This window comes from Mustela putorius, unplaced genomic scaffold (genome assembly GCF_011764305.1).
Source record: "Mustela putorius furo isolate JIRA1106 unplaced genomic scaffold, ASM1176430v1.1 tig00537227_pilon_pilon_pilon, whole genome shotgun sequence".
Lineage (NCBI taxonomy): Eukaryota > Metazoa > Chordata > Mammalia > Carnivora > Mustelidae > Mustela > Mustela putorius.
In genome coordinates this window covers 27,754,097-27,771,896 of record NW_025422368.1, presented here as the reverse complement: position 1 = coordinate 27,771,896, position 17,800 = coordinate 27,754,097, and positions in this window count along the sequence as shown.

Here is a 17,800-nt window from a genome sequence, read left to right as displayed (position 1 = left end):
GTTCAGAGATTAGAACCTCATAGAAACATATGGAATTATTAGTATTCAGCTTGTTTGGGCTCATACAGTCTATTACTATGCTTCTTCTCTCTTTTAAACACTTATTTTGCTTCCCGGCTAAGGGCCAGGGGAGCTGAGTGAGGAAGGGCAGACACGAAGAGCTCACAGTTACTGGCGCACACTGGGTGCCGAGGCTGTGGCCTTCCCACCACAGCACTGATGCCCACTGCAGCCCCGTGAAGGATTTCCCGCAGCCCTGACAGGCATTCCCCACCTGGTACAGGTGAGTGAGTCCAGGTGAGGAGGCTACACAGGGAGGAACAAGGCTGGGATTCAAGTCAGCTCAGACCTCCTGCTTCCCCACTGTCCCACCACCACCACCACCAGGGAAGTCCTGCCAGAGCCAGGGAACCAGAAGGCCATGCCTACAGCTTCAGGATGGGGAGGGAGGGGAGGTAACAGGCCACACTGGATCTCTGGGGCAGGAACAGAAGAGCCCCTTGGCAGGGGTGAGTGCAAAGCCCGGGGAGCACACCTGTAACCCAGCTGGAGAAGGGCCAGTGCAAGAGAGAACCTGGACAGAAACACACGGAGGGCAGGGAGGAGGCTGAGAGGGGGCAGCAGACAAGGGCAGAGCCTGGGAGAGTAGAAGGAGGATCTGCAGGGGGAGGCCAAGGCGGGTGTGGGCAGAGCAGAAGGGCAATGATGTGGAGGCACCAGGCCTGCTGCAGAGGGTCGGGTGCCAGGGAGGGAGAGACAGCAGGGGCATGGGGAGGAAAGATAAAGGCCAGGGGAAAGGATGGAAACAGGAGGGAGGGAGGGAGCCTGTGGAGGAGATGTGGGCCTGAGGCCAATAGAGGAGCCCAGGGTCAGAGGCAGGGTGCACCGAGAGGGGGAGATGGAGTCTGGCCCAAAGGTGGTAGGGTGGCAGGCCTGCGAAGGAGTGAAGGTAGGGCGTGCACACATACAAACACAACAGACAAGCTCACGTGCACACGTGCACACGCACACACACACACACACACACAAACATGCACACACTACCCAAGTAAAAGGAGCAATTCTCCTAAGTCCCAGTCAGCCTCCCCAGCCCCATCACCACACACCCTGGCAGGCAACTGGAGGCCATGGAAGGCAGAACCACCTGGATGAGAGGAGGGAAGGGGAGAGGGAGGTCATGAGCCAGGGAGTGTGTGTCTTTCTGTGCCTGTTAGGGCCTGTGAGGTCACCTGCTCCTAGGAGCAGCCTGTGCCTGCAGGACTCCACAGTCCACTGGCCCTCAGGCTCCTCATGTGGGCTTCCCCCTGAAGGCATCTGCACACGGTTCACACTGATTCTGGTCTCTGTGGGCAGAGCAGTTTGTCATGTTGCTGTTTGCCTCCTTGTCAGGACCTCAGCGGGGGCACAGGGAGCCAAAGCAGGGTTTCCGCAGGGGGTGCATGGGCAGATCTCACCCCTCAACATGGGCAAATGCACACACACACACACACACACACACACGCTGCCTTCCACCCATGCAACCAAACAAAATACACAAAAGCATCCAAAACACCACTTATGAGACACACAAGTACACAGGGGCTCTGACAGACCAACATGCCATCACCCACGCAGATGGACACATAACAGCCTGGGGCACAAAGTACCCTGGGTGCACAGCTTACCGGCCCCAACACACACACACACACACACACACAGGACCTGCTCACTTGGGCCTGCAAGTCCCCAGAGGACAGTGCACCCACACATCACCGCCTGGAACATCTCAGGGCTCCCTCTAGTGGTATGGGTTCCAATAGCAGCAGCAGCTTCAGATCCCCTCAGAGAGCATCTGCCTCCCTCCTCTCCCCTTCATGCTGGTGCCCCAGTCCAGCTGCTGATTCCCGAGCAGCTCAGCTGTCTCCTGCCTGGTGTCGGGTTGGCCCGTCCTGCTTCAGAAACAGCACAGAGAGCTTCTCCTCCTCTTCTCCTCCATCCCTGCCCTGCTGGGTTTCTCCTTCTACACCCCCTCCTGACTCCCCTCCTCCAGGCAGCCTTCCCTGATGAACTCACTGGCTCTGATTCTGAAATCACCCTGGTCCTATGCACCTGTGGGTGTGTGCTGGGTAAGTGTCACCAGGTTACTCTGCATAGGAGTGGGCAGGGAGGGGACTGTCAGCTCCCCAAGGGCAGGACCCCTTGAACCAGTATTTTAGGCAAATGCCAGGCCTCGCCCACCAGCACCAGGCTGGGGATGTTCCTGGGAACTCTGCTACCTGGTTGTAACAAACACACAGAAAAATGACACCAGGGCTGCCACAGCCACCAGGAAGGTCCACTGGCTACAAGGTCACAGGCTACAAGTGTCACCTTCACAGTGACTTTCGGAGCCATGTGGGAGGAGAAACGTCCTCCACTGGTTTCTGACTCCCACCTTGCTATGGCTCAGAGCAGGGCTATAGAGCGAGGGAGTGTGGGCGTCCCTTTAGCACCAGAGGACTCTGGTCTTGTGACTAGAGCTCTGAACTGCTGGGTTCCTCACATGTGCGCGCACACACACACACACACACACATGAGCTTCTCCTCCCAGGAAAGTTCCAGGTCCTGAGAGGCCAGCAGAACCCTTGACTCAAAGACCCTGCACCCCACCTCTGCCACTTCTACCTGCCCCTGCTCCCTGCCTCTCCTGCTGCCCCCACCTCCTCCTTTCCCTTCTCTGTCTCTGTCTCCCTCCCTCTCTGTGCACACTTCTCTGGCTCTCTCCTCACCCTGGTGCTGTGTCCGTGAATCTGTCTCTGGCTGTGAATCCACGGCTTTCTCACCCCTGAGTGCCTGTCTCTCTCTGCTACCGTTAACCTTGTCTATCTCTGCATCTGTCTTGGATCTTTTGCTTTGCTCTCTGGAGGCTCCTCCCTTTCCTCTGTCCTGTCTCTGTTTCTGTCTCCTGGTCTCTCCATTACACTGCCCACAGTCTGTCTCTCTTGACTCTGTTTATGGGTGTTTTGACTCTCCAGGGACTTGGACTGGCTCTGTCTTATTTTTCTCATCCGTTGGTCATGGCATGAATTTACTGGGTCTTTCTCTCCTTGTCCCTTTGTCCATTCCTTCCCTTCTCTCTCTCACCCACACACAACCCCATGCAAGAGGCAAGGGTGTGAGACAGAGACAGGGGGAGAGACTGAGAAACACAGAGATAAGAGAAGCGGGGAAGAGAGCTGGGAGGGAGAGCAGAGAGAGAGACAAAGATTGTGGGGACAACACAGGACGAGATGTGGGGCAGACCCTGACGGCTCACAGGGTGAGACTCAGACAGATGTGATGGGAAGAGAGGCCCTCAGACTCTGGGGGAGGGATGCGGGGAGAGGGACAGCCAGAAGGGAGAGCTGAGGGCAGACCCAGTCCGGGACATCTCAGACCACAGAATATCTAGTCAGACAGACAGACAAACAGGCCCAGACAGACAGATGTGCTGATGGGGTGAAGGTGAAGGTGGCCACGCTGGAAGGAAGCAGACAGGGCTGCAGGGAGGAGGGAAGGAGCAGACAGAGAGAGAGAAGGAGGCAGAGGTGCAGCAGGAGGGGGGAAGCCAGGCAGGGAGGGGGCCGCATAGTTGCTCCTGGAGCCTCTTCCCTCTCACCAGGCTCCTGCTGAATCTGGGTCCCCTCTCAGGATCTGCTGCTGCTGCTGGAAGGGCCCAGAAAGCTGAGGGTGTGGCTGCCTCCCAGTGCCCAATGGAGGTCCCAGAGACCTGCATGGGTATGGACCCCTGCCTCCCCTCCCCTGACAGTGCTGCCAGGCTTAGAGGCTTGAGCTCAGCCCTCATTTCTCAGGGTTCATGCAGGCTGGCACAACTAGTGCAGGGGAGTGGGGGCCAAGGAAAAAGAGAAACTGAGGCAGGCAAAGGAGGCTGGCAAGCTCTGGAGAAGTTGCTGGGACAGTCTGGTTAGGGATCCCATGGAGGAGAGGGAGGAGAGGTAGAGGTCTGGGACTGGGTCTGCATGGAGAGCTGAAGAAGGACCACATACAGTATGATCAAAACAACTTACTAGTGACTGTCCATTAATTTGGGGTCAACAGTGTAGACAACAGTGTAGACCACCTTCTGAGCAGTCGTCATTCGTAACTACAAGCAGCTCTTCACTCAAGGTACCCCACAAATGCACATATGAAGCCCACAAAAGGATAAGCTGAGGCAGAGAATAGTGACCTTGAGATTAGTGTACGTGCTTAAATCTAGGTTTTAAGGGACCAGTGATGGAGAAATTAGCCAAGACTTAGGATGTGAAGCTGGACCCTGCCTCTTCCCCCAGGCTTTCTTGGTATTCTGCAAAGACCAGCTCCCCCAGCTCCTCTCAGGGCAGGAGAGACCCTAAGAACAGTAACCCAAGCAATCTAAAGGGGATTGTTCTCCCACCCCCTTCCCTGCAGCAATATTTGAAGGTCCCAGAGGCCAGATGTCTGGTGACACCTAGAGCCCAAGGAGTCTCTGTAGCAGCAGGAGGAAGGCTGGAGAGGGAACCTTCCCGAGAAGTCCGGCAGAGATGACCTGTAAGCAAATCCTACCAGATTCATCCCACTCCCGTGGGCACATGGCAGTGTAATAAAGTTCAGAATGTCCAGGGCTTCCATGTAATTAAATCCAGGAGCTGGTAATTACATTTCTTCTCCAAGTTCTACCAGTTACTCTCCTTGTTGCCCATGGACACACATCTTTTATGAAACACATGGCACCAGACTCGGGACTTCAGATACCGCCTCCACTAGAGAAATGGATTTAAGCCTACAGCCATACCACCCTGAACGCGTCTGATCTCTTCTGATCTTGGAAACTAAGCAGGGTCGGGCCTGGTTAGTACTTAAATGGGAGAAATGGATTTGATTTTAGCAATAAAATTTCGAGTACACTTTAGAAAGGATTTACTTAGAACTATGTTTGGTAAATGTTAGAACCAGAGAAATACACAGCCACGCACTCTTATCACACCCGAACAGAAAAGGAAAGCCTTCACTTGACTGCTATTTCTTTGCCTGTGGGATGGGCGTCCAGATGACTTTTCCCACACCAGGAAATACTCATACAGTATCTATAACGTGGAGAAATAAATTCCCCTCTGACCCTGAGCTCTAGAGTGGAGCTAACTGTTGCCCTCCCCCCATCATGACAAACATTCTGAGGAAGCATGACACAGCCCGGAGGGAAGACCCCACATGCAAGTGTCCAGTTTGCTGTCCTGTCCCCCAAGGCCTCCCTCTCCTGGAGATCCTGCTGTATCTCCACCTCTTTGTGTCCCTCACGGTCCATCTTTGGGATCCACCTGTGAATCCAGCCCAGGAGAAGGAAAGCATCCTAAGGGAAGAGAAGACAGGGCCCTGTTCTACAGGAGGTGAGAAAAGAGAACACAAGAAACATGAAGATAAAAAAAATAAAGGCATGCAAGTTAAGAGTTTTTAGCCAGATCCTCCAGTGCTGACTGTGGAAAGGAAGATGGGAGCAGAGATGGAGAACATCAAGCAAGATCAGAGGGAAGGAGATACAGATTGAGAGGCTGGAGTGCAAAGTTTGGAAGACAAGAGACTGGTGTGCTCAGCAGGTCTGGAGAGAAGAAGCTGGGAAGACAACTGAGAGGATTAGGATGGTTAAAAATGCCCTACGCACTCCAATTTGTACATCTTTACAACTGTGCACAGTTCATTGGCATGAATCTCATTTTCTTCTCAATAACAGGCTACAGAAGCAGGTATTAATGCTGCTATTTTACAGATAATGAAACTAAGGCACAGAGAAGCTAATTAACGCCCCTCAAGTCACAGAGCAGGTGAGAGGTAGAGCAGAGAACCACATGGCTGCATTGTGAGCCCTCTCCTGCAGACTCTGCCCTGGGAAACAGCCAGGCTCAGGGCCCAGGTGGGGAAGGGAGAAGGGACTCCCCAGAGGACCAAAGACCTGCCTCTTGGGGCCCTTCTGAGCTTGTCCTACCCAGGAGAGCTCTGCCATGTTTAGGCCTCAGCTGAGCAGGGGGGAAGGAATATCTAACCCTCTGAAGATGAGGGCTGAACCACATCATTTATGGAAGATCTCTGAGCTTTAAACACAGAATTCCATCCATGGAAGGGGTGGGAGAAGAGAGGAATCTGGAGGGAGGTCTCAGAGCCTTTAGTCTTCTCACGACCCCTTCCCAGGCGTGCCCCTCACCCCTGTCTCCCTCTCCCTCTTCCTGTCTCCTGAGCCCCAGGGCCTTCTCCCCACCTGTCCAGGCCCTGCTTGCTGACTCCCCTGGCCATGGCTCCCTAGCCTTGTGCGGTCCAGGCTTATCACCCTCACAGCCTAGCAGGAGACATCAAGGCCAGCATGTCAGCCCTGCTCCCAGTGTTCTGGCCACCAGCCCAGGCTCACCGTGGAGCTACATCCCTGGCACATTTTACACTGTGGCCCTGCATCCAGCAGACCCTGCCTCTCCCATCCCCTTGCCTCCCTCACATGCCCAACACACACACACACACACAGGTGTGCGCGCACTCCCTCCTCATCTGTCTCCTGGGTTCACATTCCCTCCCTCAAGGTCATCTACTTAGTAAGAGCTCTGAATTCTCAGATTCTCTCCTCTCTCTTGCTCTCATTCTCCTTGTCTCCTAGGAAACCTTCTAGACATCTGTGTCTTCCTCCACATTCGCTCCTGTGGTCATGGTCAGTCTCCCATCATCTGACTCATGGGGTCCGGTCCAGCTGCCCTTGATGCACTCAGCTCACACACATTTGCTGAGGGAGAGCCCAGAGCACTGTGTCTGTCTGTCCTGCTGTCAGCCTCCTCTTCTCCACTGTCAGGGAGCTCCCTGAGGCCAGGGCCCCTGGTCCTCCCTCTGGGCCTTCCCCGGGTGCCCAGCACACACAGACAGGGTGGAGTGTGGGGCTCACTGCTTCTGCTCCCAGGGAGAAAGGAGGAAACGGAGAAAGGAGCCCAAGCAGGAACAGCACCTGAGCCTGCACGGCCCTGGGAGCTCAGTGTCAGGGCAGCAGGGGCTGGAGGGAATCCATGTTTAGGGGGCACTGCTTTCCTTTAGAAACCCCAGGGCACCTCTGTGTGTGTGTGTGTGTGTGTGTGTGTGTGTGTACCTGACACACAGGGAGGGGAGAGGAGGCTGTGGGTCTGAGGCTCCAGGAGTGCAGGTCCTGTCTGTAAGTAAGAGCACTGGATTATTTATTTATTTATTTATTTATTTATTTTGACTGAGTGACCGAGCAAGAGAGGAAGAGAGAGAGACTGACAACCAGAAAGAGACAGAATGAGAGAGAGAGAGACAGAGACAGAGTGTACAAGTGGTCTGGAGGGACAGAGGGACAGAGAGAATCTCAACAGGACTCCATGCTAAGCACAGAGCCAGATGTTGGGCTGGTTCTCAAGACCTTGAGACCATGACCTGAGCCATAATTAAGAGTCAAATCTTAACTACTTAATGGACTGAGCCACACAGGTGCCTCCACTCTGTTCTTTTCTGTAAATACTGCTTCCCACCTGGGTCCTCACCACCTTCTCCAGCCTCAGAGAACACTGGGCCTGCCCTAAAGGACACCCATGTGCCCCTGGAGAGGAGGCTCAGAGCGGCCCTGCAGGCTGGGAGGGGATCCCCACAGAGGAAGCCAGCATGAGCCAGCCTCCTGCAGGGGACTCTGTCAGCTCCACTGGGAAGAAGGTGGCAGGCAGGGGTCAGGCTCACTGTACTGAACCCAGGACAGAGGGACAAGTCACCCTGAGAAGCATGCGTGACCACCTCCCCACCTCAGCCCAGGGTTGTGTCAGCTCAGCCCAGCTCCCTGGGGAGACAGGAGACCTGCTTGCCTCCCCCCTGCCCCTGATATGCTTCCCCACAGCCCTGCCCCTCCCTGCACCACTTCTGCAGTGAGAGGTGCCCTCCCTCCCTCCCCTGTCTTTCCTGCACCCCTGCCCCCAGCAGTGTCCTTTTCCATCTCTGTCTCTCTCTGTCCTCTGTCCCTTTCTCTTCTCCCTTCCTCACTCTCAGTTTTCCCTCTCTGATCTCAGTCTGGGCTCTGCCATTTCTTTCTCAGCTCGGTCTGCCTCTAACCTGCATCTGGTTTCTGCCTCCCAACCCCGCAACTGCTCAGAGCAGGGCTGCAAAGGGAGAGGGTGTGGGGGTCCCTTCAGCACCAGAGGACCCTGGCTTTGTGACTAAATCTCTGAACTGCTGGGTTCCTCACATGTGCGTGCGTGCGCACAACGTGCACACATATACACATGCCTCTCCTCCCACCAGAGTCCCAGGTCCTGAGAGGCCAGCAGAACCCTTGACTCAGAGAGCCTGTACCCACCTCTGCCGCCTCTACCTGCCCCTGCTCCCTGCCTCCCCAGCTGCCCCCACCTCTTCCTTTCCCTTCTCTGTCCCTGTCTCCCTCCCTCTCTGGCTGTGGCTCTGCGTCCATGAATCTGTCTCTGGCTGTGTGAATCCTTGGCTTTCCCACCCCCTGAGCCTGGGCCATTCCATGTCTCTGAGACTATGTCTGTCTCGAACTATCTCTGGCCTCTGGGTGTCTCTGTGTCTGTCTTGGATCTTTTGCTCTGCTCACTGGAGGCTCCTCTCTTTCCCCTCCTGTCTCTGGTTCTCTCTGTCTTTCTGTTCCACGGAGGACTCTGTCTCTGCTGAGTGTCTATATTGGTCTCTTGTACTCTTCAGGGTGCTCGGAACAGCTCTATCTTCCTGATCCCACTCGGTAGGACTTGGCCAGAATTTACTGGGCCTTTCGGTCCTTGTCCGTGTGTCCATCTCTCCTCTTCTCCTAGTGTCATGCCAGGGTTCTGTGAGTGGGCTGACATATAAAATCATCAAACACACTTGTGCCTACATTCACACAACTCTAGCCCTTTCTTCTAAGGACCCAGAGCCCAGTCCTCTAGATCCTCGATATCTAGAATGTTTGGGGGAAAGCAGGGAAACCCACAGGAAAGCTATTGCCAGTTTCCTGGCCCACGCTGGAGCTCCTCTACTCTATCCCCCCCTCCTGCCATCAGGGTGTCTAGGACTGTGACCCACACCCTGGGAGTGCCACATGCAGAGATAACTCAGTCCTTCACACAACCAACACTTCAGAGCACCTACCTGCCACCCCCCCAACTCACCCACACCCCAGGCCTGCAGCTGAAGCAGATACACAGAAGAGTAAGATCTTCTGCCATTGGTGGAGGGAAAAGATCAAGAGCTCAGGGGTCAAGGATCTGAGTTCAAATCCTACCTTTGCCACTTCATATGCTGTGTTACCTTTGGCACTTGACATAAGCTCTCTGAGCCTCAGTTTCATCACCTGCAGGCTGGGGTGAATAAAATTTACCTAGTGTTTTGTGAGGATGAAAAGACATGTAAAACTTTATTCTGCAGTGTGTCCACCGTGGAAAGTGACCCCATTCTATTGTCCAGTCACTATGAGGAGTGCCTCCCCAACACACTTCCAGTCCTGCTGTCCCTGACACAGAACCCCAGACTCTTTCAGCTTCAGACCCTCAGATGCACACATCTCAGGAAAATTGATACCCAACGTGGCCAGCTCCATAGGACTCCCCTACCCAACCTTGGTCCTCACTCCTCTACCATGCTTCTTGTACATTTGCAGGTTGGGTTTTACATAATAACTCTTAATGTGGCTGACCATGGCCCAGAGGTTCACAATGGAGCGCTGAGCCCTCACATCAGGACAGGAAGTGCTAATCATCCCCCAGGTAGCTGTCCCAGGGAAAGTTGTCCCTCTAGTCTTTAACTGTTAGCCAGCATCCTGAGACCCCATGATAGATTAACTAACCTTTCCTTGTATCTCTCTATGAACCATGAATGCATTCCTACAAAAGAACAGAGCCCTTCTGCACATCGTGAAACAGAATCCAGACAATGGTGTACAACACCCATCCCCTTGCCTCACGTCAAGGAAACAGACCTTCTTGCACAATCTCAGATCACTGAGATAACATCTAGAGCTGAAACCATGAGGTCTGCACATGATCAAGAAATTTTAGGGACCACTGTACTCCCTTTATTGATCTCTGCCCTAAACTCCTTTAAAAGTCCTCTGCCAGACAGTAACCTGGGAATGACTTTGGATAAGAATCTGCCTTCCCTCTAGGTACTGGGCTCCTGAATAAAACTTGTATTCCTTTCCAATCAACTCTTCTCTTGGGGGTTTGACTTTTGGGCAATTGGCAGTCAAACGTGGGTTTGGGTAAGAAATTTTGGTGAGCCAGCCTAAAGCCAACACCCCTGTGGCATCCAGTTTCCTGAGAATCTCAAGGTGGAGCAGCTGGTCCAGAACAGGCCAGGGCTTCCTCCTCTGTCTCCTCGGCTAGTAACTTGGACCACCTCAGGAGGTAAACTGCTCCGAGCTAGCTGATCTCAGGGAGGGAATCTGAGGGATCTGTTCCTGCAGCTGCCCAGACTATTTTTGTCTCAGGCAAACTCCCTGCTGATCCCAGACCCATGCTAGCTGCCAATTTTGCCCTTTGGTGTGAGTGGAAAGGAAAGGCACATTTGGGGAAGTTAAAGAGATGCTGGACAAGATATGTCCCTTAGAGTACACATTGAAGCAAGCTTCTCATTTGTGAAGCACTATGTATTTTTGTTTCCTTGTCCATGCTTTTCCCATGAGAAAGGCATGGCTTTCTGGTGAAACTAAAAAGGAGTTGAATAAGGGTCAATTTATTTGGAATTTGGACCAGATCTCTTTAAGTGTGGGAGAGGTGGGTTCCATTGTGTTGTATTAATTTTCATGTAGTAGTAAGTATTATCTTTATCCTGCAAAGTAGCCCACTGGGCCATACTTTGAATAAGTGGAAGAAATATAACCAGGAACCTATGACTAAGAAAAATATAATTTGTCTTGTGATACCACCTTGCTATGTATGTTAAGCTCGGAGGAAACATGACCATGAAGTGGCTCTCTTGGATCTCTTCCTAGCCATTGGATTGTCTCCAAATAGGGAGTTTTGGTTTGGCTTTGCCAGCTTGTCTAGAGAGCTCTCTGGTTCAGTCAGTAGAACTCTGACTTTGGGGGGAGGAACCAGAAACTAAAATGCCATTTATTTGGTTTGATCATCTGTCAAGCCCCCAAATTTTTTGGGAAAAGGAATGCCAACAGAAGTTCTCTGGGCTTCATATAGTCATACTTTTGTTTCTTCTGTGTTCTTTCTGAACTCTTGCTCAAGAATATGGGGACACTCCTTCTGTTCCCAAAGAAAGCCCAACAGGACACATTTTAAATAAATGTTGCAGACGACTGAAAAGCAATCAGGAAAAAACACTGTTTTGCAAGAGGAAGAGACAGGAGACCAAAAGAATATAGGAATGTTAGTCTGACCTTTGGTTCTGCCTCTGGCCTTTCTGGAGGCACCCTTGTAAGATGTGTATGGAAAGGATAAGAAATGAGAACATATTTCCCTTGGGGTATGGAAAATAATTTGTCCTAAAATGAGATTGGTTATTTAGAGAGAGAAGATGAAGAAAAATTCTGAATGAAAAAGAAAGTTGTAAAAGATTTGCAAATGGAAAGTTTGGAAATGAATTTTATGTGTGGTCAGGACTGACTCAGATTGAAATGAGTCGGTTTAAATAGTACACAGATATAAGATCAAAATCCTGTTATTCTCTCTGTTAAAAGACAAAGTTTCTTTGTTGTTGGCCTTCTCTTGTTGTTGGCCTTCTCTTGATAAGAAATTGTGGACAAAGTTTTGTTTCTTTTTTTTTCCTTTGCCCAGAAAACCAGAGAGTCTATGTTTTGTCTTTATGACGTTTTTGATCACTTAAGAGAACTAAAGCTTCTCAGTATTAAAGGAACTAAGTTTTGCTAATGATTATATACCCTTTGAAGAACTTCTTACCACCAGCTTGGTTAAATAGATCCTTAAATATGAAGTTTTCTAATTACCTGTAATCCTACGTAGGTGTGTGCTTTAGAACCCTCTGAGGTTTTGAACAAACTTTCCAAGATTCAAATTCTCAATGAAATCTTTTTGACTAATTAGACTTGATATTTGGTACGTTAAACCTTAGGTTGTACTGTATGGGTACATGCTATAACTGTTCGAGAAAATACATGGAATTCCTGTAGTTTTAGTATGTCCTGGTATAGGGTCATCACTTGACATTCTAATTATTGAAATTTGTGTGTCACAGAAATAACCAGATTTTCTTGTTGACTTTGGTATAGTGAACTTCCGTGAGATCTTGAACCTTTTTCATTTTTTCCCCATTTTTTTTCCATTTTAATTTTTGAGACTTTCATTATTTATAGTTAATGTTCTGATGCTTTTGCAAAATGCCTTTCACCTTCAAGGAGATTCATGGAAAAGACTTGACAAATAAAGGGTTTGATATCTTTGAGATCATTAAACTGGGTAAGAATTTCCAGAACTAATGGAAAAGCTGCTTCTAAACACACATGAATTATTAAGAGGGGGCTTAATAAATTGAAGAAGATGATTATAGTTTTTATGGCTCCTCTTTGAAGTACTGCTGATTATCCTGTTGGCTCTTCCAGATTTAAAGAAACTTTCTCTTAAGAAATCTGTGACTGAGCAGACATTACTCCAAAGAAAACACACAAATGGCCAATAGACACATGAAAAAAAAAATGTGTACTAGTACTCAGCATCAGGGAAATACAAATAAAAACCACAATGAGATACCACCTTACAGCAGTTAGAATGGCTAACATTAATAAGTCAGCATACACAGATGTTGGTGAGGATGTGGTGGTGGTGGTGCTGGTGGCAATGCAAACTGATGCAGCCCCTCTGGAAAACATTGTGGAGGTTCCTCAAAAAGTTAAAAAGAGAGCTACCCTACAACCCAGGTATTACAGTACTAGGTATTCACCCAGAGGATACAACATAGTGATCCAAAGGGGCTCTGGGACCCCAATGTTTACAGCAGCAGTGTCCACAACACTCAAACTGTGGAAGGAGCCCAGATGTCCATCAACAGATCAACGGATGAAGAAGATGTGTGCATATATATGTGCGTAATGCAAAATTACTCAGCCATCAAAAAAGAATGAAACCTTACCATGTACATCAACATGGATTGAACTAGGGGATATTGTGCTGAGCAAAATTATCATATGGTTTCACTCATATGTAGAACATAAGGAAAGTGCAGAGGACAATAGGGGAAGGGAGGGAAAACTGAATGAGAGGATATGAGAGAGGGAGAAAACCACATGAGACTCTTGACTCTCGAAACAAACTGAGGGCTATGGAAAGGAAGGTGGGTGGGGGGATGGGTAAGTGGGTGATGGGCATTATGGAGGACCATGATGGTGTTATATTCAACTAATATATAATACATAATAATAATTCAACTAATATATAACTGGGTGTTATATTCAACTAATGAATCATTGAACATTATATCAAAAGCTAATGATGTCCTATATGTTGGCTATTGAACTTAAATTTTTTTAAAAAAGGAAAAATGAAAGAAAAACATATATATACTAAAATAAAATTGAATACAATGAAAGGAAGGCAAAAATGAAATATATATATATATATACATATATGTATATAGTAAATGTAAAAATGAAAATTAAGAAAGACTTTTAAAAAAGAGTTGATAAAGTAAGAAACTAGCTGAAAGGTCTTTCTGTGACTCTGGGATCCTAAAAAGGAAATTTTAAACTGAAATATTAAAGAATCATGAGAAAAAACCTTGAATTCTATGATCTCTTTTCCCCTAGCATTAGATTTTACACTTTTGTGATCTGTAAACTTAGTCTTAGGTGGAAGTTCCTATTGATCTTCTGGGAGAGAAGCCTGTTGGTGTTGATTCTCAGGTATCTTTGCACTGGTGGGAGTAGGGTATCGGGTCAGTGAAAGGGGCTCTGGATAGTTCTATGTGGCTTTTGTTCCCCAGAGGTTTTCCATGCCCCTTTAGAGGATGAAAATGAAAATGGTGGCCTCCTAGTCTCAAGCCCTGGAGCCAAAAATCTTAGGGCCCCACTCCTCAGTGCACCCTTGAGAAAAGCTGTGGATCACTCTTGCCTCCCTGGTCTCCCAACCTGGGACGGAGTGTTTCTCTGGGACATGACCCTGTTTCAATTCTCCAAACCCTGCAGACACCTGTGGTGTGCTCCTATGCTGCTCCTCCCAAGGGGAGGGCAGGGGGGTCTCACAGGTTCTGCCGCTTGCCGCACCCCTTCTTGGAAAGCCATCACCGGACCATGACCATGCCCTGGTGCCCAGTATATGGCATCACAGAGCTGAAAGCCCACTCCTGGGCTCACTGATTACAGCTGGCTTCACAGCCTGGATGCCTGGGAACTCTGCCACACTCAGGCACCCCCGGTCTTTCTGTGACTCTGGGATCCTAAAACCATACTGTCCCACCTGGGATTCTACCACCTCAGTGCCTTTCAGACAAGGATGTCCCTCACTGGAGCAGACTTCTAGAAGTTCTGATTTTGTGCTCCACTGCTTATTCACTTGGCTGTAGTCATCTTACAGATGCTCCCTTCCCCGCCACGGTCTATCTTCCCATATATCCCCTCAGATCCACTTCTCTGCACGTCTTACCATGAAAAAATGGTGGATTTTCTCTTTGTAGAGCTGTAGCTATACTTTTCTTAGATCGCCGGCCAAATTCATGGGTGTTCATGATGATTTGACAGCTATCGGCTGAATTCAAGAAGAATTCATTTCAAGAAGAAATGAGGGTCCTTTTCACTTCCCCCATCTTCCCTCAAAAAACCTAATAAAAAGATTTCTTAATCTTATTACTGAGAAAAGCACAAAGCACAGAACAACATATGCCACACAAGCTGGGTAATTGCTTATCTGAAGGAACGAAGAAAACCCTCCTTCTTCCATCTCTATAGTTAATAGACCTTCTAACATTAGATGTCAATAAACATCTGTATTTCCTCCTTCTCTGGACAAGAGATGTTGTTAAATGTCAAATGAAAGTGAAGTTTGTCATAAAAAAATCCCTCACAAAAATGTCTCCCAAACATTGGTGTTGGAGGTGGAGGAGGGGCTTCCTGGGCTGTGTCTGCCTTCAAACCATGTGCAAATTGTCTTGCCTCCTGCTTCCAGGAGCTTTGCTTCAGGTGTTCTAAATAAGGAAACAGAGACATTCAACTCCTCTTACCAACCTTGCTTCTGACAGAGCCCAGTACTTTCTATGAAATTAGTTTCACAAATGACCAGTTTCTCACAAGGTCTACTCTAGATTCCTTCATTAGTATAATTTTTAATTCTCCACTTTCTGGGATGGCTCAAACAGAGAGTCCCACGTGGCAACAAAGAAATAAATAAAATGGCTTCTTTAGCACCTTCCATTAGTGGGTTCTAGGAGAGGCGGGGTGCTTACACAGATGGTGTATATACAAGGGTGGCTGTGCTTTAGGCTAGAATATAAAAGAAAGAAGAGGATTGCCCATGGCTACTGTTTCTCTTTCTCTGCAATCCTCTTCTGACTGTAGCACATGTGTGGGTTCCACAGCAGTCCAGCATCTTAGCCACAAACTTCCTAGAAAGAAAACTCTTTGAGGTTCCTTTGAGAGGTAATGAAAAATAAATATCACGGTTTGGTTCAAACACACCTAACCACACCTAACCAGGTCAGGTGTGGAGGACAGCTAGTTCCTTATAGCTGGTTGAACTCCTTCTGGATTTGTGTACACACACACATGGTACACACTATACACAAAAAGTCTAAGAAATATACTTGTTTTATTGACCTACTGAGATAAACATACCTCACTCCTTAGTGTATATTTCCATTCAAATTTAGACACACATGTCTATATATTTGGCACACACACATGATTTGCAGGGAGGTGTGTCATGAATATATATACCAGCCTCTCCCCCTTTCCACGCTCCTGACTGCCGGGTGGGGTACAGTGAAGGTGAAAAGCGAGTGTCTGAGTATGAGCTGCATGTGTCATTAAGTGTGTCTCTGACTACACACCACAAAACACATAGTTTTTGTTTTTCCGTTACTCACTATTTGGAATTATCCACTACCCTTCAGTTACATCTACGCCATCGAGCTTCAGTGATCATCTATTCCTCAATGAGCCAATAATCCACATAGAGTGTAGCTCAGGGCTTAGCAGCCTGAGCTTTGCTCAATCTTGGTACAAATCCTAGCTTCACTACTCCCTTGGCACAAATAGCTTAACCTTTCTGAGCTTAGTTTCAATGAGCATAAAACGAGCATAAAAACACTCACCTTGTGCAACTTTGTATTACATAGGTGATTATATAATATTTTTGGAACAAAGTACAGGGTGTAGCATGCAGCAAATGGTAGCTATTACTATCATCATCATTTTGTGGACATTGGACATAGAAAGAAGTAATACATAAAGGCAATGTTTTGTTTGCTTAGGAGGTTTTTCAATCTCATCAATGAGACAAAATAAATATATGGAGAGTGGAAGGACATGGAAACTTAGAATTCTCATTTGAGTCCTTTAACATGCAACTTCTTTTCCTAAATCAAAGCCCTGTTTTAAAAATTTTGCCAGATTTCAATTCTCTAATAAGACTTTTCCTTCTTCTGTCACTATTATCTCCACGTCTAACCACCTCACATATCACACATCTACCCCAGCCTTTCAATTTAGGAGTTGACATAGAATTCTTGGAATAAAAAGATTTTGAGAGTTCATTTTGTGCATTTCCCCATTTCTGGGCAGGAGTCCATCTGAAGCTTTCCACACACAGCCAGAGAGCCTGCACCCTCCCCTCTCCCCCAGTCACCCTCTAATCTCAGAAAATTCTTCCTCATGTTCAATTTCAAGCCTGAAACAGCGTACCAATTACTTGGGAGCCTGTTAAAAAGGCATATTCTGTTTCAGTAGGTCTGGGTTGGGACCCAAGGATCTGCATTTCTACAGGCTCCCCGGTGACATCTATGCTGCTGGTCCATGGGTCATACTTTGAAGAGCAAAGATCTCCATGACTGTAGCAGGTGCTACAACTGTCTCCCAGGAAGAGTCTCTCTGTCCACATCCTTCTGTCCATCTGCCTTCCAGATAGCTGTGAGAGTCATATCTCATCCCTTCCTGATTCAGGAATCTCATTTATGGCACAATGCACATTATAAACCTGGTTCATAAATTCCCCTCAAATGGGAAAAAATACATTCCTCACAAGAGTCTCCTTCTTTCATGATCCTAAAGGTCCATAGAGCCCAACACTACTGACCCTTCTCTTTTCCAACTCACATGTCTCTCTTTTATTTCCCAAACTGCTCCATAGGCATCCGCCTCCAAGAAGTCTGTCTTGACCAATACCTCTCTCAGTTTCTACTCATATCTTCCCTTCCAGACTAATGATTCCTCAGTCCCTGTTCAATTACTAATTCCTCCTATTTCAGTGTTTCCCCCCCTCTGGGGTGTGACTTCTCTCTCCCTAAATAATCTTAGATGCTATCACAATGTTTTTGCATTGGGCCCTTTAAAAAGCACCTAAAGGATTGGGGAAGTATATGGATAATTTGGTTTCTAGCAGGCTTACTTGGAGTCACCTAGTTCTTGTTGGGAACATGAGAAATTCTGCAGGTAAGAAAGGAGCTTCTTACTCTCCATCCCAGGGTGGGCCCCATACATAAATGCAACAGGAAAACACTGGTCCTTCTATTCCAGTCATAGACTGCAGCAAGAAAGATGCCTGTTTTGCCCACCCTGGAACCAGTCTCATCTTCTGGGATTTCCTGGAGCCAGACAGAGCTGGTTGGGCCCCCTTCTGTCCCCTCCCATAAGCCCTGGGAATAGATGGACCTGGACCAAGGGTGATCGTGTCAGGCATTCTCCTAACCCAGG